At 41.8% G+C, this 25882-nt stretch overlaps 1 protein-coding gene across 3 annotated transcripts in view; it reads left to right on the top strand.

Moving 5' to 3' along the window:
- Positions 1 to 1849: 1849 nt before the first annotated feature.
- BTBD9 (BTB domain containing 9) overlaps positions 1850 to 25882 on the top strand; it is a 417943-nt gene continuing 393910 nt past the window's right edge. The window contains exon 1 of one of the 3 annotated variants that reach the window (XM_058733799.1): positions 1850 to 2054. The gene's annotated coding sequence lies outside the window, so the exon portion shown is untranslated. Of the gene's footprint in view, positions 2055 to 2227; positions 2302 to 25882 lie in introns of those variants that run through there. The other 2 variants (XM_058733797.1, XM_058733798.1) reach the window with 2 other exon arrangements.

Here is a 25882-nt window from a genome sequence, read left to right as displayed (position 1 = left end):
CTTGCCTCTTCCGGCTTGCAGAGCTGTCTGCATTCCTTGGCTCCATCTTCAGTGCCAGCAGTGCAGAGTCTTCAAATCTCTCTTTCTCTCTGACCTTTGTTTCCTTCATCATATCTCTATCCCTGATTCTGACCTTCCTGCCTCAAAGCCCAGCCAGATAATTGAAGATAATCTCTCCATCTCAAGATTCTTAACTTAATCACACCTTGCAAAGTCCCTTTTGCCATGGAAGGGAGGGAGCATACTCAGATTCTGGAGATCAGGGCATGAACATCTTTGGGGGGCCATTACTCTGTATGATACAACTGGCAAAGTTGATATTGAATATTGCCTGTGGATAGCAAGCTTCATAATGCCAAACTCTGAAATTAAATAGGTTTACTAACTTTGTAGTCCTGGACCGGGCACCCTCAACCCCACCCCAGGTCCTGGTCTTCCAGAACAGGAGAACACCAGGGCATTGCACTCTGCCCGATATGGGGCTTGAACCTACAAACTGTGAGGTCATGACCTGAGCTGAAACCAACAGTCAGGTGCTTAACCACTTAGCTTAACCACTTAATTTACTGAGCCACCCAGGTGCCCCTAGTTTTTCCTTTTAAAATCACCATCAGAAAGTTACTGCTCCAGGGAGGAGTGAGCTGGGGCAGGTGCAGTGAGAGGCCAGGAGTGTTATTTTAATGGATTCACTCCAGATGGAAAGAGACATCATGAGTGGAGAGTGTTTCCCCAACAAATATATCTATATTTGAACTCATCATCATCTCATCCCACAAATCTGATCATCCTCCGAGGCTGTCAACACCACTATCTATTAACTTAGTACAGAGACTTTGTACTCATTTTTCTTCCCATCTTGTGAAACGGTTCCACCATCTACTATGGCACCCATACTAGAAACTTGGTCTACTCACGTATCCTCCAACCTCCCACTCAGTACTGTCAATTCTACCACCTTAATAGCACTCACATCTATTCCTTTCCCTACATTCCTACTGCCAATACCTTTGTTAAGACTCTTATCGCTTAACTGGAATACAGCAATGGCCTCAATACTGGCCTCTCTGCCTCAAGACCTAACCTCTTTCCTGTCCATTTTTCACTTCCATACCTTTGCTCATAAAACACCTTTTGCCTGAAATTATGTCCTTTTTGGTTAGTCTCCAAACCGTGGCACCCCAGTTTGCCCAAGCGTCAAGCAAAACTGACTATCCAACATCAGCCAGGATCAGACTTAAAGTTAAGTTTCTGACTCCAAAGTCCATGCTCTCATCTGCTCCTGCTCGACTGCCTTCTAACAAAAATATTTTAAAGTCTAATGGGCTTTATACTTTACAAAGAACCTCCGCATACAGTATTTTATCTTAGCTTCACAATTCCTCAGTGTAGGCAGGATGGGTACCGTTACCCCATTTATAAAATGAGGAAACGGGAGTTCAAGGCTCGATCCATCACACCCTGTTGCTGGGTTAACGAGTGTCACTCAGCAGTCTTCCCCGTTAACCGCACCCTCAGCCCGCTTTGGTCCCCCTTTTGTATAACCTTCCTGCACTTTGCAGAAGTAGCCCATAGGATCCGCGCCAGTCTGGACAAGGCAGCTGCTCTTTCCGCCACAGGCGCCCTGGAACCTCGCGACGGGGACCTTCCCATCTGCCGTGACGCGATCGGTGACATCACACAGTGACGTGTGGTGACGTGCTTACCCGGAGCCAGGTGCCGGCAGGGCAGCCACACCCTGGGGCCCCCAACTCAGGAGGGCGACGGGTCGGGCGGGTGGGGAAACGGCGCAAAACCCGCCAAAGGCCACATCCGAGCCCTAAACCCTCGGATCCCGCCCGCTGCCGACCGGTTGCTAAGTGACGCCAGCGCGCAGAGGCGCGTGCGCGGCCACGGCGGTGTGCGTGAAGGCGGACGCGCGCCGCGGCGGCGGCGGCGGCGGCGGCGAGGACGGCGGCGACGGCAGCGGCCGAGGGGGCGGTGGCTATAAGGGGGGTGCGGAGCAGGCGGAAGAGGCGTCCGTGCGGGCGGCTAGGTCGCAGAGAAACATCGTTGGGGTGAGTAGCCGGGACCTCTCAGGGGAGGTGGGGCCTGGCCGCACCTGCTGCGCGGGCCCGGGGCGCGGAGACGCGCACCCCCACAGTACCCGCGCGCGCCGCTCCACGCCCCTCTGCCGCTTTTTCCGGGGGCGGGGAAGGAGAGGGGACGGGGGCTGGCGAGGGTCAGTTCCTAGGCGCTGGCGCTCCGGGAAGCGGCAGCGAGGTGCGGACGGAGACTGTGTGTTCCCGGAAGGTGTAGTGGGAAGTAGGTGTCTGGGGGCGTCGAGGTGGCTTTGCCAGGCTCCCCGACAGAGGAGTCGGAATCAGGAGAAGCCCGGGTTCCCAGAACAGCCTCGCAGCCTGCCTGAGACGAGGTTGACCGGGATGGAGAGGAGGTGGAACCGGGGACGTAGTAGGGCTGGGATTCGGAGAGTTTGGCACTGCTGGGGCCTTCCTCGCCCCTGCCCTGGCTGGGCTCCGAGGAGGAGCCGGTTGTTATGGAGAGAGTTGTGAATCAGTGCCTGCGTGCGGCGTCAGACACACCCACGACCTGGGGAAGGCGATTGTCAGTACTGATAGGGGGCAGCTAACCTGTTGCCTGGAGTTTCCAACTTCACATGTGTGTGCACGTGCGTAATGCACGCATACAACTTTGCCCTAGGCATTTTATCACGTTGCTACAGATTTTAAGGTCAGGGGGCAGATATCCATCCTAAATTCTCACTTCCCTCTGGACTCAAATCAGCTGTTTTATTTCTCAGAACCTGTTGTGTTTCTGTCATTACTAGGGCCAAAAAAAAGTATGGAGGCACTGTTTTTTATTTTCCTTAATAGAAGTACAGACGTCCTATTTCCTAGGCACAAAATACAGATTCTGTTCAACGTGTGGGCTGGAAAATGTTGGTGGACAGACAAGCCTGAGTGTGAAGGTGTAGCAAATCATCAGCCCAGTGCTTTCAATGCGCTGGCTCCCCTCGTGAGTCAATGTGTGGTGATTGTAGTTGCCATCCTTGGGAGAAAAGAGTATTGAAGATAGGGAAAAAGTCGGTATTTTCTGACTTTTGATTAAGGCAATGCCTAGAACAGAGGTAGATGATACTGAAATTTAATCAGGATCTGTGCAAGAAAATTGAAGAAACATAACTTGTAAGTTTTCATTCAGCTCTAAAATTTTGTGGTTCAGTTTCATAACTGAGGATCTGTGAAGTATGCTGCCTGAGGTGCTTACGTCTTGGAACCAGTAATCTTGCTCTGTAGCACCTAGAGTACTGGAAATTCAGTGTCTCTTGCTCACTGGACTAGGTAGCTTTTAGGACAGGTGTCGTATCTTTTTTATTCATGGCTTTATCTTCAGCATCTACACAGGTTTTGCCACAGAGTAGGCATACAATAAGGTATTTGTCATATATTACACTGTGTATGAGTGTTTATCAATGAATCTAGCTTAGTCCATCAAGGAGTTAATATACGTTCTCCCCCCCCCCCCCCCCCCCATCATGTTATATGTGGGAAAAGGGAAAAGAGTTATATGGGTACAAATGACATAGAAAACCTGGCTTTTTTTTGATAAAGAGCAAATAGACTGGGGGTGCCTGGGTGGTTCAGTCAGTGCAGCGTCAGACTCTTGATTTCTGCTTAGGTCATGATCTCACTTTCATGAGATCAAGCCCTGCATCGGGCTCCACACTGAGCATGGATCTTGCTTAAGATTCTCTCTCTCTTCTTCCACCCTTCTCCCCTGCTCATGCTCTCTCTCTAAAATAAAAATAAATAAATACATTTCTAAAAAAGTGTAAATACTCTGGGCACAATTGGCTAAGTGTGATTCTTCATCTTAGGTCTTGATCCTAGGGTGGTGAGTTCAAACTCCGCATTGGGCTCCTCACTGAGTGTGAAACCTACTTGGAAAAAAAAAAAAAAGCAAATAGTTTGTTATGTGTATGTCAAATGTATGAGCAAAAATATGTCAAATCATTATGAAACCAAATGAGGCAGTATGTAAACAGGTGCTATGTGAGATGCTATACTTTAAGTGCAGTAGAAATTTAGAAAAGATAAGACCTGTGGTGGACTGAGTTAATGAACTCTTTGGAAGAGGTGAGATTTGATCAGGTCTTTGAAAGAGCTATAAAATTTGAATTAGAGAAGAGGTAAGGTATCATGTTGAGAAAATTGTGTGAATGTGCTTGATGAGGGAGATATTGAGGAGACCTACATGTCTGGTGAGTGTAGTTTAAGGTCTCTGATAGGGAGATATTGGAGAGAGAAGGTTTAGCAGATTGGGAAGGAAAAGTGTTAAGACTAAGGCACTCACTGATAACAAGATAGGGGCTGCTTGCTAGGTGGGATGGGAATTGTGTTAGAATAGTCTTAGACAAGAATAAGTGTTATCCTTACTTAAAATTAAGGGATATTGGGGCGCCTGGGTGGCGCAGTCGGTTAAGCGTCCGACTTCAGCCAGGTCACGATCTCGCGGTCCGTGAGTTCGAGCCCCGCGTCAGGCTCTGGGCTGATGGCTCGGAGCCTGGAGCCTGTTTCCGATTCTGTGTCTCCCTCTCTCTCTGCCCCTCCCCCGTTCATGCTCTGTCTCTCTCTGTCCCAAAAATAAATAAAAAACGTTGAAAAAAAAATTTAAAAAAAAATTAAGGGATATTATGGTTGAATCAGGATTGGGTTGTTGTATACTTCTGATGTCAATTACTAATTTGAATAAATGCCTCATTAATGTGAGTGTATCTTATGTACTTTGTCAGCAGCGCATGTCCCCATTTCTAAAATCTACCTAATGTGCTTGGGCCTTTCCACTGGAAATCTGAAATGATGTACCCAAAGCAATTATCCAGCTATTCTCAGTGACACAGTTTTGCTTGGGATTATCTTTTAGAGTGCCCTGTGAGGTTTGTACTTAACCTCTGATTCTGTAAAATATACAAGTAACGTTTGCTGGGAAAGGAGTCTGAAGAAGGATGCTAAAAAGCATTGACAAAAAGATTTGAGAAAATTAAAGATATTGCTGCTGAGTATTGAACCTTTGTTCTTCATAATATCTTTTGTTGTTATGTGGAAATTCTTCAGGCCCATTAAACCTGAAGCTGAATTGCTAACCTACCATGTGTAAAGTTGCAACACCAAATGTTGCATTATTTAACAACTCAGCAAATATTTATCGGGTGCTGGCTATGGCTAGATATTGTGGTGGGTGATGGGAAGACAAAGAACATGACACGGTAAGCCCAAACCCTGTGAGTTACTACATGTTCATTAGACGAGACAAACCCCTAAACTTGGGATGTTATGATAAGAGTTAATCACTTTGGAATAAGTAAAATGCTGAGGGCATTGATCACTTTGGAGGAAAAAAAAATTGATAGAATCAGGGAAAGCTTTAAAAAGAAGAGGATAGAACTTAGCCCTGCAGGTTAAGTAGAATTTTGCCACATGTAAAAGGGAAAACACACAGTCCAGGAAGAGGGGAGAGCATAAGCACAGTTGCTAGAGATTAATATCAATAGGGTTTTTGGAAAACCTTGAATTGTTTCTTGATGAGACAGGAAAGATATGGTTGCAGCCAAACTTTGAGGGGTTTTCATTCCATTCTAAAAAGCCTATATTTTCCCTCCTCCCATTCCAACCCCCGTGTTGGTGATGGAGGGCCTTGGAAAGTGGACTCATAAGAAAGTTAACTGGCAGTTCCCGTGCAGAGCTGCATTGGCATGGAGAGGCTAGCAGACCGGTTAGGGTATATGTAAGAGATGCTGGGAGCCCGAAGAGGGACAGCAGGAATGGATGGATTGTAGAGATATTTTAAAATCTCTCTAATAGAGAGTTGTTAAAATCTCTAAATGTTATGACCAGTTAGAGGTGAGAGAGAGTGAGAAGTTAAAGATGTGTCTAGCTTTAGTAACTGGTGATTATGATGACATTAAATTAGAAAATACAGGAGAAGTAACAGAATTGCAGTGGAGGGAAGAAATGATGGCATGTTAATTATCAGGTCCCTGTGTAGAGTTTGGAGAGGTCCGCTGGGTGATTGGAAATTCTACTCCAGAGTTGATGAGACAGTTTAGGAATAATTGTAACAGTCTATAGGGCCAAGAGAATAGTACTATTCTGGGAGTAGTGTAGTAGTTAACACTGTGGACTTTGGAATCAGGAAAACCTGAAGTCTTGTCTATTTCACTTACTGATTGGGTCAGGTGACCTTGGACAAGTTTTTTAACATCTCCAAGCCTTAATTTCTTCTGAAAAGTGGGGTTAATAATACTTCAAAGAATAGTTGTGGAGATTAAATAAATAGAATGTGCACAATGATTAGCATAATGCCTAGCTTATAAATGCTTAATAAATGATAGCTGTTGCTATTAATAGTGGTAGTAATAGTGACAGTTATAGAGGTAGTAGAAGAAGATACAACTACCCAGAAGAGTGGAGAATGAGAACTGGAAAGAACAAGGAATGGAACTTGTGGACATCAACACTTAGATTAAATTTAGATTGGTTCTCAAACTTGAGCATGCATTAGAAATACCTGAGGCCCAACGATCTCTTTTGCAGTGCTGGTGGGAATGCAAACTGGTGCAGTCACTCTGGAAAACAGTATGGAGCTTCCTCAAAAAGTTAAAAATAGGGGCGCCTGGGTGGCGCAGTCGGTTAAGCGTCCGACTTCAGCCAGGTCACGATCTCGCGGTCCGTGAGTTCGAGCCCCGCGTCAGGCTCTGGGCTGATGGCTCGGAGCCTGGAGCCTGTTTCCGATTCTGTGTCTCCCTCTCTCTCTGCCCCTCCCCCGTTCATGCTCTGTCTCTCTCTGTCCCAAAAATAAATAAAAAACATTAAAAAAAAAAAATTAAAAAAAAAAGTTAAAAATAGAATTACCCTATGACCCAGCAATTGAACTACTAGATATTTATCCAAGGGATACAGGTGTGCTGTTTCGAAGGGATACAGGCACCCCTATATTTATAGCAGCGCTATCAACAATAGCCAAAGTATGGAAAGAACCCAAATGTCCATCCATGGATGAATGGATAAAGAAGATGTGGTGTGTGTATATATATATATATATATATATATATATGTACATATATATGTATATATGTATATATGTATATATGTATATATGTATATATATATATATGGATTATTACTCAGCAATCAAAAAGAATGAAATCTTGCATTTGCACCTATGTGGATGGAACTAGAGGGTATTATGCTAAGTGAAATTAGTCAGAGAAAGACAAATATAGGACTTAACTCATATGATAACTTTAAGATACAAAGCAGATGAACATAAGGAAAGGGAAGCAAAAATAATATAAAAACAGGGTGTGGGACAAAACGTTAAGAGACTCTTAGGGGCGCCTGGGTGGCGCAGTCGGTTAAGCGTCCGACTTCAGCCAGGTCACGATCTCGCGGTCCGTGAGTTCGAGCCCCGCGTCGGGCTCTGGGCTGATGGCTCGGAGCCTGGAGCCTGTTTCCGATTCTGTGTCTCCCTCTCTCTCTGCCCCTCCCCCGTTCATGCTCTGTCTCTCTCTGTCCCAAAAATAAATTAAAAACGTTGAAGAAAAAAAAAAAAAAAAAAAAAAAAAAAAAGAGACTCTTAAATATGGAGAACAAACAGGGTTACTGGAAGGCTTGTGGGAGGGGGGTGGGCTAAATGGGCAAGGGACATTTAAGGTATTTACTCCTGAAATCATTGTTGCACTATATGCTAACTAATTTGGATATAAACAAAACAAAACAAAAAAAGAAATTCCTGAGGCCTTGATAAAACACAGATTGCTGGGCCCCACCCCCACAGTTTCTGATTCAGTAGGTCTGAGTGGGGATTGAGAATTTGCATTTTGAACAAGTTCTCAGGAGATGCTGATGCTGGTGTTCCCAAGACCTCACTTTGAGGACTACTGACTTAAAGGATGGATGAAAGGAGAGAAACCGGCATAGAGACTAACAAAAACTGGTGGCAGAGAACCAGGAGAGAGCGTAGAGAAGGATAGGGAGGCAGCAGCCTGCAGACTGTAGATCCACCAGTGTGCTTTCCAGTTCTGTAGACTTCATCTTGTTCTTATTTCTGTCTTCTCCAGAATTTGGCATAATACTTGGCACATAACAATGCTTGTTTGAACCTTGAAGCCCCTTACTACTGTCCTTGTGCATGATTGCATGTACTTCATGTGCAGATTTCATTCATTCTCTTATATTTCTGCTGAGTCATAGGGTACTGTTTCTAATGTTACACACACACGCACACACACATACACACACTAACTACAGAAAATTTCTTTCAAATAGCTGATGCATTAGCTAGCTGCTGTGACTTTGAATTAGATATTTTACCCTCCCCCCCTTTTATTTTTAATGTCAGAGAGTCCAAAATAATTGTCAGTAACAAGTGTCAGGAGGATAGTCTGTGTCCTGAATTAGGCACTTTGCAGGTTTACAAGGTAAGCAAATAGTATACTCCCTGTACCTTGGAAGTTTGCAGTAGGATGGGTGAAGGAAGGGAACAGGAGGAGATAAGATCACAGAAATGTGGATTGAGAGGAACCTCAATATAAAGGCTTTTTTCCTTGTTTGCTGGTATACTTTGGATCTTATGTGTCTGAGGACTTTAGCATATAGAGCAAATATTAGTTCTAATCTCTGATAGGAAGTTAAAAGATTTACACTGTAAAAGGAAATCAAACACTAGTTGTGCAAAGATATAAGTACTATAAAGAAATTTCAGGAGTTAAGTTGTAGTTTCATGATGGACTAGTTAGCTACTCACCATGCTTCTTTGGTTCTTGTTATCTCTCATTTATTTTTCTGTTAATATTTAAGTATTTTACTTACTATGTGCCAGAAACCGTAAAGTGCTGGGAAATAATTCTCTGGGCATCTAACACTGGCTTTAGTTAGGGGGTATGATACTGTGTAAATGAGTGTGCACACATGTCAGGAAGATCTGATATCTGCATTTTATAATTTTAAGAATATATTGATATGAGCAGACATCAAGAACTTGAAGTTAAATTCATTCAACCTATGTATGCAAGGGACCATGAAAAAATATAAGCTGAAAACCTGAGTGTCCTGACTTTCTGTCTTGTACCCTCATATTCTATCTTGTTCATAATCCCTCATATCCATTTTCTCCTTTCCATTCTTACTGCTTTTATCTTCGTTGAAATCCTCAATTTCTTGCCTGGATTATTGCATTAGAGTCTTTAACTATACAGCAGTGGTTCTAGGGACAGCATTAAAGTCTCCTGGTAACTTGTTTCAAGTGGAAATTTGTGGACCTCACTCTAGAAATTCTGATTCAGAAACTCTGGGGATGGTGCCTGGCGATCTGTTTTATTGCTCTGTCTAGGTGGTTCTGCTGCAACTAAAGTTTAGGAACCATGGACAGGGTGTTTGTAAAATTGTAGGAGCTTTTAAAGAAATTAGTAGATGCCAAAAGTGGAGAAAGAAGTGAACAATCTGTGAGAAGCAGGAACACATGAACCAAGCTGACTAGGGTGTAAGGTACCTCCCACAAGGGGGAAGGAAGACTCATTTGTTTCCCTTCTGGCTGGCTTATTTGTCCTGTAGGGTACGTATTCTTTGGCCCAGGATCCTAAGCTCACACTGACGCTTTCTTGCTGGGACCCCAGCTCGCATAGAAAACGTCTGTATCTTTTGATGGCTTCCCTCAGGAATTCTACCAGACATTTAAAGCAGAGTTAATACCTATCCTTCTCAGGCTGCTCCAAAAAATAGAAATGGAAGGAAAACTTCCAGACTCATTCTATGAAGCCAGCATTACTTTGATTCCCAAACCAGACTGAGACCCCACAAAAAAAGAGAACTACAGGCCAATATCCCTGATGAATATGGATGCAAAAATTCTCAACAAGATACTAGCAAATCGAATTCAACAACATATAAAAAGAATTATTCACCATGATCCAGTGGGATTCATTCCTGGGCTGCAGTGTTGGTTCAATATTTGCAAATCAATCAATGTGATACACCACATTAATAAAAGAAAGGATGAGAACCATATGATCCTGTCAATATATGCATAAAAAGCATTTGACAAAATGCAGCATCTTTTCTTAAAACCTCTCAAGAAAGTCAGGATGGAAGGAACATACTTAAACACCATAAAAGCCATATATGAAAAGCCCACAGCTAATATCATCCTCAATGGGGAAAAACTGAGAGCTTTCCCCCTGAGATCGGGAATATGACAGGGATGTCCACTCTCACCACTGTTGTTTAACATAGTTTTGGAAGTCCTAGCATCAGTAATCAGACAACAAAATGAAATAAAAGGCATTTAAAATTGGCAAAGAAGAAGTCACACTTTCGCTTTTTGCAGACAACATGATACTCTACATGGAAAACCCAAAAGACTCCTGGAAGTGATACATGAATTCAGCAAAGTCACAGGGTACAAAATCAATGTACAGAAATTGGTTGCATTTTTATACACCAATAATGAAGCAACAGAAAGAGAAATAAAGAAACTGATCCTGTTTACAGTTGTACCAAGAACCATAAAATACCTAGGAATAAACCTAACCAAAGATGTAAAAGATCTGTATGCTGAAAACTATAGAAAGCTTATGAAGGAAATTGAAGAAGACACAAAGAAATGGAAAAACATTCCGTGCTCATGGGTTGGAAGAATAAATATTGTTACAATGTCAATACTACCCAAAGCAATCTACACATTCAGTGCAATCCCAATCAAAATTGCACCAGCGTTCTTCTCAAAGCTAGAACAAACGATCCTACAATTTGTGTGGAACCACAAAAGACCCTGAATAGCCAAAGTAATACTGAAGAAGAAAACCAAAGCGGAGGTATCACAATCCCAGACTTTAGCCTCTACTACAAAGCTGTCATCATCAAGACAGTATGGTATTGGCACAGAAACAGAGACATAGACCAATGGAATAGAATAGAGAACCCAGAACTGGACCCAAAAATGTATGGCCAGCTAATCTTTGACAAAGCAGAGAAACATTTCCAAAGGAAAAAAGACAGTCTCTTTAGCAAATGGTGCTGGGAGAACTGGACAGCAATATGTAGAAGAATGAAACTAGACCACTTTCTTACACCATACACAAAAATAAACTCAAAATGGATGAAAGACCTAAATGTGAGACAGGAAACCATCAAAACCCTAGAGGAGAAAGCAGGCAACAACCTCTTTGACCTCAGCCGCAGCAATTTCTTACTAGACACATCTCCAAAGGCAAGGGAATTAAAAGCAAAAAACGGACTATTGGGACCTCATCAAGATAAAAAGCTTCTGCACTGCAAAGGAAACAATCAACAAAACTGAAAGGCAACCAACAGAATGGGAAAAGATATTTGCAAATGACATATCGGATAAAGGGCTAGTATCCAAAATCTATAAAGAACTCACCAAACTCCACACCTGAAAAATGAATAATCCAGGGAAGAAATGGGCAGAAGACATGAATAGATACTTTTCCAAAGAAGACTTCTAGATGGCCAACAGACACGTGAAACTATGCTCAAGGTCAATCATCATCAGGGAAATACAAATCAAAGCCACACTGAGATACCACCTCACACTGGTCAGAGTGGCTAAAATGAACAACTCAGGAAATAACAGATGCTGGCGAGGATGTGGAGAAACGGGAACCCTCTTGCACTGTTGGTGGGAATGCAAACTGGTGCAGCCGCTCTGGAAAACAGTGTGGAGGTTCCTCAAAAAATTAAAAATAGAACTACCCTATGACCCAGCAATAGCACTGCTAGGAATTTACTCAAAGGATACAGGAGTGCTGATGCATAGGGGCACATGTACCCCAATGTTTATGGCAGCACTTTCAACAATAACCAAATTATGGAAGGAGCCCAAATGTCCATCAAGTGATGAATGGATAAAGAAGATGTGGTTTATATATACAATGGAATGCTACTTGGCAATGAGAAAGAATGAAATCCTGCTATTTGCAGCAATGTGGATGGAACTGGAGGGTATTATGCTAAGTGAAATAAGTTACTCAGGGAAAGACAGATATATGTTTTCACTCTTATGTGGATCTTGAGGAACTTAACAGAAGACCATGGGGGAGTGGAAGGGGAAAAAATATTTACAAACAGAGAGGGAGGAAGGCAAACCATAAGAGACTCTTAAATACAGAGAAAAACTGAGGGTTGATGGGGGTTGGGGGAGAGGGGAAAGTGGGTGATGGGCATTGAGGAGGGCACTTGTTGGGATGGACACTGGGTGTTGTATGTAACCCAATTTGACAATAAATTATATTAAAAAAAAAAAGAAAAAATGTCTATATCTTAAAACTTCCTGTTTCTGTTGTCCAGCATAGCACACAAACAGAAAAGTATGTGGAACACAAATACTGCACTTAATGAATTAGTTTAAAGTAACATCCAATTTTTTGTCCCTCAGCTTAAGAATAAAACACTGTTGGGGGTGCCTGCGTGGCACAGTCAGTTGAACATCTGACTTCAGCTCAGGTCATGGTCTCGCAGTTTGTGAGTTTGAGCCCTACACCTGGCTCTCTGCTGTCAGCCTGTCAAGTCAGAGCCCGCTTCGGATCCTCTATTCCCTTCTCTCTGCCCTCCCCCCCCCCCCCGCTTGTGCTTTCTCAAAAATAGACATTTAAAATTAAAAAATACATAAAAAATAAAAAATAAAACACTGCTGGTCCCTAGGCACTCATCAGGTGCCCTTTCCTGGCCCTTCCCAATCTCAGCATCTCTCCCAAAAGTAAACACTGTCCTGACTTTTATATTACTTCCTCTTATTTTAAGTTTTATCCCTTAAGTATACACTTCAAATACTTATAAGCTACTTGGCCTATTTTTGAACTTTTTATAAATGAAGTCATAAATGTGTATTCTTTGTGTTTGGCTTGTTTAATATTACATTTTTGAGATTATTCATCTTGTTGCATACAGCTAATTTTTTGATTTTCACTGCTGCATAGTATTCCATTTCAGGACTATACAATTTATCCTTTCTGCTTTTGGTGGACTTTTGGGTTGTTTCTAGGGCCTTTTGTTTTTTAGCTAGGATATTCTTATACATGCTCATGAACATATTTTACCTTAGGGTATAATAGTGTAGAACTACTGAGTCATATATTATACAGGTCTTTAATATCTGTAGGTAACAGCAAACTTTTCTAAAGTGGGTAACCTACTTAAATGTTTCTATTTATTTTTGAGTCTTTATATTATCACTTACATCAAGCCAGCTATTACTCCTACCATAGTTTTCAGTACCTAGCTGAAATCCTAGAAACAGAGAAGGCAGCTTAATGAAGAAACACCCTTTGTAACCAACACCTCAGCCAACATCAACTCATTACCTTTTTTAAAAAAATCATTTTTGGGGCACCCGGGTGGTTCAGTCAGTTAGGCATCCGACTTCGGCTTGGGTCACAATCTCGCGGTTTGCGGGCTCTGTGCTGACAGTTCAGAGCCTGGAGCCTGTTTCGGATTCTGTGTCTCCCTCTCTCTCTGCCCTCCCCTACTTGTGCTCTATCTCTCAAAAATAAATGAACTTTTAAAAAAAATCATTTTTTGAGGAGGTAATTTATGGACATGGTACAAAATTCAAAAACACAAAGGGGTACACAGTGGAAAGTAAGTCTTCCTTTCATTCTTACCTAACAGACCTCCAGTTCTTCCTTCTGGGAGCAGCCACTATCACCACTGATCTATTAATTTGTTCAGCAGATTTTTATTGAGTGCCACTGAAGCACCAGGCACTGTTACAGTGTTTGGAGACAGAGGAGTGAATAAAATAGGCAAAGATCTGCTCTCACTCATGGATTCTTCCATTCTATTAGAGGTGATTAAAAGTAGTAAAGATGCCTGTATACCTTTGCAGAAATATTCCGTGTGTATATGGCGTATTTTGTATTTGTTCTTAAACATAAATGTCACATACCACATTACTGCCCTTGCTTTTTTTGCATTGTATCTTGAGGGCTGTTCCATATTAGTAAATGAAAAGCCTGCCTCATTCTCTTTTAGCGGCCCTTACAGTGTTCCATTGTATGGTTGTTGTCAGGAAAAAACTGCGGAGGACTGAAATGGGCATAAAATATCCCTGACTGCCCTATCTAGTGCACTCTTCCAGGCTGTCTGTACCTTTCATTTTCTTTGAGCTGTTTTATAACTGTAAATTGTAGAAAACTGATAGTAATGCAGATGATTCTTATCCATAGGGACCAAGTGGGTTTTGTCTAGTGGAATGCAATCAAATGTTGTCCTGAGGATATAGACTAGTTTTGCATCTATTTGTAAGGCAGTGTTAGTATTCCACATAGGGTGCGTGTGTCTTGTGTGTGTGTGTTCTTTGACTTCTCCATTTAACTGATTATAATATCTTAATGAATGCTTCATTAATTAATGATTTAAATAAAATCATTAAAATATAAACCATTTGATATGGTTTATATTTGTATGTGTCATGATTTTTAAAAAATACTACCTTTTAACAGATACATTATAATAAGTTCCCTCTAGATGGCCACTTTATTTCTTCAGAAAGCAGTTCATACGAGTTTTAGACAGTTTTGGGCACAGAAAATCTGTGCTATCATAAAGCAGTACTTTGTGATGCTTCAACAAAGAGATTAATGGATGAGACTGTTTTGGTAGATCTTCCATCAAGCATTGTGACCTAGTCCCTGCCCTCAAGGAGTTTATAGTCTAGTGGAGGAGGAGGAGGAATGGTGTCAGATGAAGTGTAGCATGGATACTGGATAATCTAGGAGGTAGCTAAAATGAGGTTCCCCTAAGGGCAGAAAGAACAGCATGGACTTGCTTTCCTCACAGGATTTGCTTTTTTTCACACACCCCTGGTCTGGGCTTACTGAGGCAGAACTAAACATCGCCCTCTTTTCGATGCTTGGTGCCAGTGTACTTGTTTTTATGCTTATTGTGGAACTAGTCAAGTCTTGGGGACTCCAGTGGAATCCCGTGGCTCCAGTTGCCAGCACAGTGGTTTGTCTGTTCTTACAGATGGTGGCATTAGCAGGAGAATATAGTGGAGTCACATAGTTGGGGTGGAAGTGGGTTAGTGGTTATATTCTAAAGTCAGGACAAAGTGTAAAAATCAAGTACTGTGAAAATTTTCTTTAGAAGACCCTTTAATGCCTACAGAATCCCATGTCATGGTTCTCTTAATACAGGGAATGTCCCCAAATAAGGTAATTTGGATTATGGAGTTTAATTTTATTAGAAGTTTTGTTTGACGTCCTTAATTTGGCTTATTAACACCTCACCATTACTAGCAATTCCTGGCTTGCCTCTACAGCACCACTAGGAAACTGTCTTGGCAGTTATGTAACTGGTGTTTGATAAAGTTCTCTCCGATACCTAGTTCCCTATTCTGTCAGTAATCATCTTGTGTGCAGTTATACTGTTTGCATTGATTTCTTTGCTCTACTGTTCTGTCACCCCTCCAGTAAGGTTTAATTACCCAAATATTAACGTAATGTTACACTTTGTTAACTACTGAGGAATTATGTACAATTTATTTCAATGGTATTAAATTCTTTTGATGTGAAAAAAACACTCTTTCAGAGGTTTTTTTTTTTTTTTAATGTCTGTTTTTGAGAGAGTGCAAGTTGCGGGGTGGGGGGGAAGGATGGGGGGAAGGACAGAGGATCCGAAACAGGCTCTGCGCTGACAGTCTGATAGCAGCAAGCCCCATGTGGGTCTTGAACTCACTAACCAGGAGATCATGACCTGGAGCTGAAGTCAGACATTCAACCGACTGAGCCACCCAGGCACCCACCCTCTTCAGAGTTTTTAAAGAAAGAGTTAATTTTCCTAAGGCAGGATAACTCTGTTCTACCACTTCTCTTCCTTTCTGTTGTCAGTGTTTCTCTTAGGCCTTCAATTAATTTTTTTGCCACCTCCGGTTATCAGTGATTGAGAAAATTCCCAAATCATTCATATCTTGTTTCAGGCTTGACTACAGCAAGGAACACTGAATGGAATCATTGAGTCTGGAGTGATGGGTAGCTCCAGCTATTTCTGACTCCTCTTTCTGTATAAGTAATCGAATTCACATAAGTTAAATTTCAGTATGATGTGACTCCTTTGTGGTAAGAATTGGCCTAATTCAGATGGAATTGGAGATGAGATTCCCAGGCAGCTTCCCTTTCATCCATGTAAACATCTGTTGATCTCCTGCTAAGTTATATCAAGTGCTGCAAATACAAAGGAGAATAATTTGTTTCCTGTCCACAAAGGATTTGTAAACTAGTGGGGGAGGTAGATTTAAAGGTAGATGATTGTAATATAAAGTGGTAAGTGCTGTGAGAATAATATATCAAGACTGTTAGCTTAGAATTTATATGCCATGAATACTTAGTCTATCAGTACTTCTGTGGAGATTCTTAATAAGCACTGATGTTCAGAGAAGGCTTCCTGGTGAATCTGATACCTTATTACCCCTAAAGAATAAGGCTTTAACCTGTGCAGGGGGTCAAGGGAATATGTATTTTTGACAGGGAGGTGGCAAAGTGTGTCAGGGTCAGTGGTGTTGCTGAAGCATAAAGTGAGAGGCAGGGCATCCTCAGAGAGGAGGCTAGAGTGGTAGGCAAGGGTCAGTTCAGAGAGGCCTATGGATGTCCTGTCTGTGAACTTGTATACCATTCCAATGACCATTATATGATCATTAATTATAAAGTTACTAATAAACCACCCGTTAAGCACTTACTATATGCCAGGGACTATATTAAGTGTTCTGTAGTTATTTAATCCTCTTGGACATTCACAAGTGAAAATATGATTGGTTGGTTATTGGTTGGTTATTGTACAAGCCAAGTGGATGTGGAACTAAGGGGGATAAAATGGGAGGTGGGGAGATAGTTTGGAAGCTGTTGAAGTAGTGCAGGTGAGAGATGGTTGAAGCCTGAACTAGAGTAGAAGTTATTGGATAGGCATACGAAGGATGAATTAGAGGAATAATATTTAGGAGGTAAAATAAGATCTAATTAATTGATTACACAGGGTGGGGTCAGGGAAAGGAAAAAGTCAAGGGAAATATACAGGTTTTTAGCATGAGTTACTTGTGTGGTGATACTACCTTTTTTTTTTTTTTTTTTTTTTTTTTCCCCAACGTTTTTTATTTATTTTTGGGACAGAGAGAGACAGAGCATGAACGGGGGAGGGGCAGAGAGAGAGGGAGACACAGAATCGGAAACAGGCTCCAGGCTCCGAGCCATCAGCCCAGAGCCTGACGCGGGGCTCGAACTCACGGACCGCGAGATCGTGACCTGGCTGAAGTCGGACGCTCAACCGACTGCGCCACCCAGGTGCCCCGGTGATACTACCTTTTAAGGTAAAGGACACTGGAGGAGGGCCTGCATGAAGAGAAGATTAGTTTGGTATCGAGTATGCCGATTTGAAGTGCCAGTGGGGACATGTGGTGGAATCATATTGCAGGCACACAAATCTGAAATACAGAAGAGAGAGAGGTCTGGCTGAGAGATAGAGATTTGGAAGTTGGCAACCAGCAGTTGAAACCAGGAGGAATGATAAACTCACAAGGAAGGCGTGGCCCTGGGGAGTATGCGTCTTAAAGACGAAGTAGTGAAAGAAGAGACTCAGAGGTAAAATGAGAACCAGGAGAGGAGAGTGTCACAGAGGCTAAGGGAGTAGAGTTTCAAGAAGGGCATGTTCAAGAGTGTCACATGCTACCTCGAGATCCAGAAAGATAAGAATGGAAAGTGAATCTTGGGTATTCCAATTAAGAAGTCATTGATGACCTTGGTTAGAGCGGTTTCAGTCGGGTAATGGGCCGTGTGAGACTTCAGTGGATTTAGGAGTGAATTGGAGTTTAGAAAGAGGAGGCCAGGGGTGTGGATAATCTTATGAAAAGTTTGAGTAAAAACTGGAAAAAGGATTAGAAAATATGTGTGAGGTGTAAGGGTGAACAGCTACCTCTAAACTCTTCATGCTCTCAACCTTAGGGAAGCTGGTTTGGGCTCAGTTCAACAAGTTGAATGTTTTTGAAACCTTCGGAGAGTGTAGACTCAAATCCTGAGAGCTAGGGTCAGCTGTTTCCTGTGTAGCCTCCCAGTAGCCCTTCTGTACCTGAATGGACTGTAATTTGGTCTAATTTGTTGTCAATGCAGTGTATGTGTCAGAAAATCATCACCAAAGTGCACCATCCTAAATGATATTTTGGCCAAAAAAAAAAAAAAAAGTGACGGGAGAAATTAGTAAAGGAAACCCTGGGAAGGAAAAGGTATCAATCATTGTACTATGTCCTTCGCATGTCTTATTCTATACTTTATTGCATCCTCATAGCCACCATTTTGGGGGTGGGGTTATCCTCATTTTCTCAATGAGGAATTGAGATCCTGTAGTCCTATGTCTCCTTATCTTACCCCAGCTTCTGCCACTGATGACTGTGACCTTGGATAGGTTTCTCAGTTTCCTCCTCTATAAAAAGCTGTGGTTTTGATCCTTAAGTCCTTTCCAGCTCTAGGGTTCTAGGCATCTGTGAATATTTATTAGTGTTGCTATTTGGGCATGAAAAAAAAAAAGGCTATTCAGGGAATTTCCCCCCTCTCAGTGAATTAATAACTTAATAGTAACACTGTCAGGTTGTTCGGACTAAATAATTTATTTTCCCATCACAAAGTGAGTACCCATTATGTATGTGGCCTTAGAAAGCTACTGTAAAATAAATCAAGTAAATAGGCTTGGTGACAGGCTCTCCATCAGTTGTTACTAGCCCTGGGCACATGGGCAAATCGCTACCTGCAAGATTGTGTGATGATTTTAAAGTGTGTTATAGGTTAAGTGCTAAGTATTTTTATTAATTTAGGAAGTACTTTGGCATGTGGCCTTTAAAATTGCATTATTATATTATCATAAATCTTGATTAAGGCAACAAAACATATTTACTATGGCCAGCTTCACAGCTGGGGTGAAATATTTTATAGCGTGTATAATGAGCCACTAGATGATGGTGATTCTCTGTTCACATCTGAAAGATGAGAGTTGGGAAATGAATTAGAGGCTTTAAAGGGCTATTTAATTGTGAAAATTAATTTCAAGGAACAGTATCATGTGCTCAGTGAGTATTTAATAATTGAGGAGGAGGAGGGAAAAAAGGGAATTGTGAGGCTTTCAAACCTTCTTAAGCCCATTTTGGAAAAAGGAGAAAAATATAATGCTAATGTGACTTTCAAAGACATGCTCTACAACAGTAATGTAAAAGAAGCAAAATTAACCAGTACTAGGCATTTTAAGAGTTAAATATTCTCCCATTTTGAAGCCAATGTGTTCTAGATACACTGTGCCTGGCAAGCAGATGTTTTCAATGGATGTGGAATCTCTCAGAGGGCATTTTGAAAACTTACAGGGGCATTTTTGTTTTCTAATGTGGTTGAGATACATATTATTTTATTATAAATTATTTTCTTTTGTTTTTTCCCTTACATTTTAGCCAGTGTCTTATTTTAAGTTGCTGAGTAGGTTCTAAATCTCTGAATTGTATTTCAGAACAGTGTGTGTTGGGGCAGGGGGTGGTTAGCAAGATATTTGTTATAAAAAATAAGTTTGGGTCTGATGGGGTTGATGGCCATTATATTAGTTTTCTATTGGTACATAACAATGAACTACAAACTTCCAGCTTAAAGCAGCAGCCATTTTTATCTCACAATTTCTGTAGGTCAGAAGTCCAGGCACAGTATAGCTGTATTTTTGCTCGGGGTGTCCCCAGGCTGAAATCAAGGGGTCTGCAGAAGCTATGATCTCATCTGAAGCTTGGAGTCCTCTACCCAAGCTCATTGGTGATAGACAGAACTCAATTCCTTGCACTCATGTGACTGAGGCCCTCATTTTCTTTCTGGCTGTAAGCTGGGCTGGCGGGGGAGGGGGGGTCACTCTTGGGCCCTAATCACATGGCCTACTTGTAGTCCAGCAACTTCTTCAGAGTCAGCAGGAGAATTCTTCCAGTCTGCTTACACACACACACACACACACACACACACACACACACACACACACACATTTATATATAAGGTAGCCTAATCACATGGATGACTATTCCATATTCACAGGTGCTGCCCAGACTCAAGGGGGGATTGATTATACAGGATGCATACACCAAGGGGTGGAAATCACGGGGGCTGTCTTACAATTTCGCCTACTGCATGGCCGCTGGTATCAAATCTTCATACCTCTGTCTCTTATCTATGTCAATGGACCTCACTTATTTGAAACAGGACCTGCTAGCTCTTTTAAGCATTTGTAGAGGTATTGTCTACTGTGCAACAGGTATTTTTCTAGGCACTGAGATGAACAGGGTAGTCTTTGCTCCCAGGGAGGTTATCTTCTAGTGATGCAGTGAAGAAAATAAAACAGAATAGAGGGTTAGAAGTGGGGTGGAGGGTGGATGTTCCTTTAGGTGAGGTGATCAGGGAGCAGATACCTGAATGGTGAGTAGTCAGTAGTGGTCTCTGAGGACAAAATATTCTGGTAGTGCGGACATAATTATAAGGGCCCTGAGTTCAGAGACCAGCTTGTCTGTGTTTAAGGAAGGCAAGACCAGAGTGGCTGGACTAGAATGTACGAGGAGGAGGGTAGGAAATAAGTTTTGGGGAGGTGCTTGGTCACAGTGCATGCAGAGCCGTGTTAAAGGGTATGATTTTTATTTAACATGAGATAGGAAGGCGTTGAAGAGTTGTAAGCAACAGGGCGACCAGTCTGATACACATTTTCATAAGGTTTGTGTTGAGAAATGGCCTGTCAGGGGGAGGGCTGTTGTATAAACACAAAGAGATGAATTCTGTGAAGGAAATGATTGCGGTGTATGAGTGTAGAGGACAAGGGACCCAGACTAGACTGAAGTCAAGGAAGGCTGCCTTGAGGAAATGGCACCTGGGAGATGGAAGGTGAAAGACGAAAGGTAGTCCCAGAAGGGGAACAACTTATGCCAAGGCTCCATGATGTAAGGGAGCTTGTCAAGTGAGGGAACATTAGGGGAAATAACCGCGTAGTTAGGAGGCAGATTCCACAAGTCTTGAAGGCCTCGTTAATTGTGTTTTTTTTTTTCTTTTTTTCTGTTGTTCTTTCATGTTAAGAGCGTTGGGAAGCCACTTAAAGGGTTTTAAGCGAGAGTGGTGTCCTAAAGGGAGGGGTTGAAGGAAACGGTTCATAATCAGTTTTAAAATTTGACAGATTCCAGTCTGGCTGCTGTGTGGAGGATGGTTTGGAGTGGAAGCAGGGAGATCAGTTAGGAGCCAAGTGATGGTCCGAGTGAGAGACAAGCCTGGCGTGGACTCGAATGGTAGCATAGAACTTGCCATGAAGCGAGTCGATTTCAGAGTTCATTTAGGAGGTAAAACCGAAAGACTTCCTGCTGGATTAGGGAGGGAAAGTGAGCTTAAGGGAGGTGTCGTTCTGGTTTCTCGAATTGGGTTCATTGAGCTGGCAGCAGTGCATGGGGACAGTGTTTTCATGGGAGAGAGGACATAGAGAGTATGAAGTGAGTTTTGAAGTACTTCTGAAGTAACCCAAGTGAAGATGTAAAGTAGGCAGTATATAGAAGTCTGGAATTCGGAGAAGAGGTCTGTTAGTATCTATATGAACTTTTTTGCTAATTTTGAGGGCTTAAGTATGTCTGACACTGTATTAGATTCTGGGAATATAAAGAGGAGGGAGATGTTATGTTCACTCGGTATTTGTTGAGTACCTCTAGGCACCATGTCATGGTTGTTGCCCTCTGTGAGTTTACTGACCAACAAGGCAGGTGTATAATAAAATCCTAGTGTGTTGTAATGGGGGCAGTGATAGAGGGAAATAGCATGTAAAAAGGGCGCCTGACCCAGATTGGCAACATCAGCGAAGGCTCTTGCTGAAAGGCATGAAACCTGTTCTGAGCCTTGAAAGAAGAGACAGAATTAGCCAGACGAGGGGAATATAAAAAGTGCCGGTAGTAAAAGTCCTGGTTGTCTGAGAGAAGACAGTGGCGTCTCAGCAAAGCCATCAGGTCTACATCCCTGGCTTTCACTAGAGGCTCGACAAGTGGGAAGGCAACGTCTATGCCGGAGTTGGATGTTTTTACGGTGGTGGTGATGGGACTCTTAGGAAGCTACTCTTGCTCTGCAGCCCTTTTGGAAAGAGGGGAGAAGAATATTCATAGCTGGCAGGGACTTCAGAGAATTTGTAGCCCTTTCTTCTCATTTACAAAGTAGCCAGTAGCCAGAGGAGAAATGATTGGCTGATACCTTGTCAGCAAGTCCGTGTCTCCCAGAGTCAAGGCTAAGGGTCCTCACACTGCTACAAGAGTGGCAGTGCCTTTAACTACTTGTTCCCACACTTTCTCTGACATCTTTCGATGGAAAGAGAATGTCCTGGAAATACCTAGATACTGCCTGCTGTTGAGTAATGCGGGTCTCCACATGGGCTGTGTCTTTGGGAGCTGATGCTAGCCTAGGTTTAGTTCTTTACCTGTGTGGCAAAGTGGACTTGGTCCTTTCTGGGCTGCCTCTTTAAATTTAAACAGAGAAATCTCTCCGGACAGTCCATGTTTGTAACTTCTCTCCATCTCTCTACCCATTTGTGTCTTTGTCCTTTTCTTCATCACGCACTGGTAGTGAATCGTAATAATAGTAGTAGTTGTAGTAGTAATGATAGTAGTGGTAGATATTTACTGAGCATTTATTATGTGCCGGTTACCATAGTATTTGCTTTTCTTTACCTCATTTAATTCTACCAACAGCCTCCAAGGTAGCATTTTCTTATTGCCATGTTTACAGAAGAGAAAACAGAGGCTTAGAAAGAGGTTAAGTAATGTGTCAAAGCTTACACAGTAGTATATGGTGGTGCCAAGATTTGAACTCAGGCAGAGTGACTTGAGATACTCTTTACTGCCTTTCCTAAGATAAACTATCTTATAGAAATTCTATATTTCTATCAGAAAACTATAATAGAAATATAAGGTGAGCTACAAATGCAAGCCATGCTTGTAATCCAAAATTTTCTAGTAACCATGTTGAAGAATAAAAATAGGTAAAATTAATTTAAAAATTAAAAATTTATAATGTTTATTTTTCAGAGAGAGGGGGGAGGGAAAATATGAGTGGGGGAGGGGCAGGGAGAGAAGGGAACAGAGGATCTGAAGAAAATTAATTTAAAAATTAAAACTTTATAATGTTTGTTTATTTTTCAGAGAGAGAGAGAGAGAGAGGGAGGGAGGGAGGGAAAATATGAGTGGGGAGGGGCAGGGAGAGAAGGGAACAGAGGATCTGAAGCAGGCTCTGCACTGACAGCAGTGAGCCTAATGCGGGACTTGAATTCACCGACTGTGAGATCATGACCTAAAGCGAAGTCGGATAGATGCTTAACCACTGAACCACCCAGGCGATCCTAAAAATACTTTATTAGGCCCAGTATATCTCCCATATTATCATTTCAACATCTACTCAACATAGAAAAGTAAATGAGATGTTTTACTGTGTCTTTGAAATACAGTGTATATTTTATATGTACAGTACACCTCAGTTTGGACTCGCACATTTCAGGTGCTCAATAGCCACATGTGATGAGTGGCTACCATTTTGGCTAATGCAGCTCCAGAGGTGGATGAAAGTTCTGAGCACTTTCTATTGCTTTAGTCAACTAGAGAGAGAAAAAAATGTGCTGGAAATCAGCAGATGAGGCAACTGAAAGGGAAGAAAGCAGAGCAGTAATTCCTGGGTCTGACCCCTGAGCAGGAACAGGTAGAGAAGAGTTTCCTCTGTTTTTTTCCCTGAAGCCAGCCAGTAAGGTATCTTTTTTCTTTCCAAATTGAGACTCAGCATTTGCCCATATTGTTACTCTTCGGCTTATTTTCATAGTGGTCCATTCCTTAAGATGCTTTGGGACTAAACAAGCATTTGTGACTGGCCCATCAGATATTGCAACATTGTTTCTATGGAAAAGATTTAAGCCTCCTGAGGTTTCTAAAAAGTTGTTTTTGGAATGTCGTCTTTCATACATTGTGGGGAAGATTGGAGAGGAAATTATAGTTATCATTTGCTTTATGATCTTTAAGTCACAGATCAATGATCTGTTAAAGCACAGAAAGAAGAATAATGAACTTTTTTAGTTCCTATTTACGGGTAATGTTCATCACCTGTTACTTTCTTCCCACTGTACTGAGGTTCCTAGTAAGCCTTCACCAGTTGAAGATTGGCTGAGAAGCAAGTATCTATAGAACTATTTGAATCATTTCCTTCATACACTTGCTTCTGGTTTGGTCCTACCCCTTATAATTAAGCAACACAGGCTCATCCTAACAAGCTAAATAATGTAGAAGTATAGAAAGAATGGACTTCCTTTGTTCAGAAAATGCAAACCTGTCTATTGGCTAAAAGCACATCGACAGGATTTTTATGTTTTTGTGAATGGAAAAATAGGATAGTGATATATTAAAGATTTTAAGGGAATGTTGGCTCTCAGGTTTATACTGTTGTTCATGTTTGTTTATATTCTATAAAAGTACGTATGGCATTTACTATTGAAAAAGCTTTGCATCACTAGAGACTTAGAGAACACCAAGAAAGGTGTTGTATAATAAAGTGGTTTTGTAAGTTTAAAAATATTTGAAAGAATTTGAGAAATATGAGAAACAGTATGCAAAGTATGATACAGGAGTGTAACTGTAGACAGTAAAGTGGAAATTAGGAAATCAAATACCTGCTGAATATTAGGGGGAGGGAAAACTTGTTGATAAAAACATTTGATTGTAAGTAGTTGAGAGATTTTTTTAAAGCCGTTAATTTATTTTGAGAGAGCATGCTCCCCCGTGAGGGTAGGGGAGGAGCAGAGGGAGAGAGAGAAAGAGGTAGAGAGAATCTCAAGCAGGCTCCATGCTCCGTGCATAGCCCAGTGCAGGGCTTAATCCCACGAACTGTGAGATCATCGCCTGAGCTGAAGTCAAGAGTCGGATGCTTAACTGACTGAGCCATGCAGGAGCCCCAAGAGATGGTTTTTTTGTTTTTTAATTTTTTTGAAAATCTTTATTTTTGAGAGACAGAGAGAGACAGCATGACTGGGGGAGGGGCAGAGAGAGAGGGAGACACAGTATCTGAAGCAGGCTCCAGGCTCTGAGCTGTCAGCCCAGAGCCCGACGTGAGGCTCGAACTCACGAAATGTGAGATCATGAGCTGAGCTGAAGTCAGCCGCTTAACAGACTGAGCCACCCAGGCGCCCTGAGAGATGTTTTTAAGATGAGCACATATATTTTTATCCTTGATCCCCAAGAATGACACAGTTGTACATTTGGGTCTATAGCCTACAGCCTGTGCTTGGATCATTTCAATGTAATATTTATTGATTGAATGTTGTCCTTGTGGAACACCAGGGAGCAATACCTAGTTACTGTTCTCTAGGATTTTGTGTTGTAACTCATTTTCAGGTAACTCCTAAAAATCTGTTATTTACTAAATTTCTCTGTGCATCAGAATTTGCTCATTTCTACTCACGTTGCTTCTCAGTAAAGTACAAGTCAGATCTTGTGTTTTCATCCTTTTCTTAAAAGCCTTTTGATAAAAATATCTTACCACCTTTTTTAAGTTTCTGCTTTTTAAAGTTTATTGAAATACCGTTTATGTAAAAGATAAATCAGTTATTGTTTTAATAGAAGGAAACACTTTAGAAGTACAATGAGTTTAAATGTAAAACTTCCTACTCTTTCCCTTGAGGGCCCCCACCCCCTCCCCTCCCCAGAGGTTATTGCTGTTATTTCCCATTTGCTGCAGTCATGGACGTTTAGTCCCCCAGCTTTTTGCTGTTACAAACAATGCTAAATTAATAACTTTTTATATATCCCTGGAAGTACAATTGTGGAGTTA

This window comes from Neofelis nebulosa, chromosome 6 (genome assembly GCF_028018385.1).
Source record: "Neofelis nebulosa isolate mNeoNeb1 chromosome 6, mNeoNeb1.pri, whole genome shotgun sequence".
NCBI lineage: Eukaryota > Metazoa > Chordata > Mammalia > Carnivora > Felidae > Neofelis > Neofelis nebulosa.
Note: the sequence above shows the minus strand (reverse complement) of the source record. Positions and strands in the feature narration are given on the sequence as shown.